Genomic DNA, 2,500 nt, shown 5'->3' with positions numbered 1-2,500 from the left:
TTCCATGTCCACCGTCCTGCTGTTTTAAGCAACCAACGCCTTTCATGGTATCTGCATGAGTTGTTAATTTAGGCACCGTAACATTACGTTTGGTTCATCCCACAGCGCCAGTTCTGCTTACCAAAAGTGGCCCACTGGGCACATTATATCATAACCTCAACCTTCATATCAAGAAAGGTGAGGTTCTTACCCATTTAAAGTTTGAGAATAGGTTAAAATCGTTTCGACCCTAAGGCCTCTAATCATTCGCTTTACCAGATAAGATTATTTTATATAATTTTTAAATGCACCAGCTATCCTGAGGGAAACTTCGGAGGGAACCAGCTACTAGATGGTTCGATTGGTCTTTCGCCCCTATACTCAATTCTGACAATCGATTTGCACGTCAGAACTGTTTCGGTCTTCCATCAGGGTTTCCCCTGACTTCAACCTGATCAAGTATAGTTCACCATCTTTCGGGTCACAGCATATATGCTCAAGGTACGCTCCAGTTAGAGGTATAAATAATAATAAATTATCATTATACATAACTATATGGAACGCCCCGGGATTGAATTAATTGACTATTTATTAAAAAATAGACTAAAAATTAATCCCATTATATTTAAGTTAAGTTAATTATGCCATTAAGTTTAATATAACTCAATGACTTGCACATATGTTAGACTCCTTGGTCCGTGTTTCAAGACGGGTCCCGAAGGTATCCTGAATCTTTCGCATTGTTAATCATATAAATGCATACAAATAAATATTAATATCATAGATATTAAATTTTTTGTAAAATTCAAAAAATGAATTTTAGCATTATATATAATAAAATCTATCAACACTTTATCAAATCATTAGTATTTATTTTATGTTAATATGCTTAAAAAGCAAATTAATTTAAATAAACTTAATATCACCAATGATCTTTTGATAAATACTTTATTATGTTAATAGATTACAATGTCCTTATATGAAAAAAATGCACATTATTTTTTTAATTATTTAATGATGAATTTTTCATAATGGATATTCAGGTTCATCGGGCTTAACCTCTAAGCAGTTTCACGTACTATTTAACTCTCTATTCAGAGTTCTTTTCAACTTTCCCTCACGGTACTTGTTTACTATCGGTCTCATGGTTATATTTAGTTTTAGATGGAGTTTACCACCCACTTAGTGCTGCACTATCAAGCAACACGACTCTTTGGAAATATCTTTCTAGTAATCATTAACGTTATACGGGCCTGGCACCCTCTATGGGTAAATGGCCTCATTTAAGAAGGACTTAAATCGTTAATTTCTCATACTAGATATTAAGATATTCCATACACTGCATCTCACATTTGACATATAGACAAAGTGACTTAGTGCTGAACTATTTTCTTTTCGCTCGCCGCTACTAAGAAAATCCTTGTTAGTTTCTTTTCCTCCCCTCATTAATATGCTTAAATTCAGGGGGTAATCCCATATGAGTTGAGGTTGTTTTAATATTCTTTTTTTATCTTCTCACAATTTAATAAAAAAATTATATCATCTTTTCATCTCTATTTTTCTTTTCTCCTTTTATATATTGTAAATATATAAAAATAATAATAATGTAAAATGAGGCAATCCTAGAATAAAAAATTTAATTTTTATGCTAGACATTCCTCCTTTTAATTACATATATAAATTATTATTTTATATATATATATATAAATAATATGAAAATTTTTTGTAAAGAATACTTAGATTCAATATTTTCATCATTTCATTTTATTTGAGAGGATTTTTTTTTTAAAGAATATATAATAAATAAAATTCATTATATATCTTTATTTTTTTTGCTATTAATATTATGAATTATTTAAAATCCAATAATATACACATTTGCTTAAATTCAATTATTTTTATAAAAGAATAAGCAACTTATTTAGCATAGTCTTACAACCCTCAACCATATGTAGTCCAAGCAGTACTTTAAAATTGAATTTAATGTACATAACAGCATGGACTGCGATATGCGTTCAAAATGTCGATGTTCATGTGTCCTGCAGTTCACACGATGACGCACAGTTTGCTGCGTTCTTCATCGACCCATGAGCCAAGTGATCCACCGCTTAGAGTATTTTTTTATTTATTTTTATTTATAACAAATGTCAATTTTTTTTTGCATATATTAATTGAAAGAGTAAAATTAAATAATATTAATAATATATAAATTGATTTTCTTTCAATAATATATATCAAATATATTTAACTCTAAACATTTTTATTAAGTTGCGAATGTCTTAGTTCAACAATAATACAGTGGTGGTATTTATTATGATTCAATTATTTTGTATTTTTTTAATCATTTTATGTATATATATAATAATATAATAAATATATACCACTTTTGTTATTGTGAACAAATTAACTTATCATTCAATCAAATGAATAATAAGTACAACTTTTTATTTTCATGTTTAAAGGTTTTTAAAAGAAAAAAATAAGAAAAAACATTACAAAATGTACCATCATATATTATATT

The 2,500-nt window shown here is 28.2% G+C and overlaps 1 non-coding gene and 1 pseudogene across 1 annotated transcript in view; both read right to left on the bottom strand.

Annotated features, from left to right (window-relative positions):
- Window positions 1–1,470, bottom strand: part of LOC129252644 (large subunit ribosomal RNA) — a 3,986-nt gene extending 2,516 nt beyond the window's left edge. Inside the window, exon 1 of the ribosomal RNA XR_008583560.1 lies at window positions 1–1,470. This exon is cut by the window's left edge and continues 2,516 nt beyond it. This is a non-coding gene — a ribosomal RNA (large subunit ribosomal RNA).
- A 444-nt stretch (window positions 1,471–1,914) lies between these two features.
- LOC129252638 (5.8S ribosomal RNA) lies at window positions 1,915–2,095 on the bottom strand (annotated as a pseudogene).
- Between the last annotated feature and the right edge of the window lie 405 nt (window positions 2,096–2,500).

The sequence above is a fragment of the Anastrepha obliqua genome, unplaced genomic scaffold (genome assembly GCF_027943255.1).
Source record: "Anastrepha obliqua isolate idAnaObli1 unplaced genomic scaffold, idAnaObli1_1.0 ptg000298l, whole genome shotgun sequence".
NCBI classification, from domain to species: domain Eukaryota; kingdom Metazoa; phylum Arthropoda; class Insecta; order Diptera; family Tephritidae; genus Anastrepha; species Anastrepha obliqua.
The sequence above is the reverse complement of the archived record's forward strand: the minus strand, read 5'-3'. Positions and strand labels throughout refer to the sequence as shown.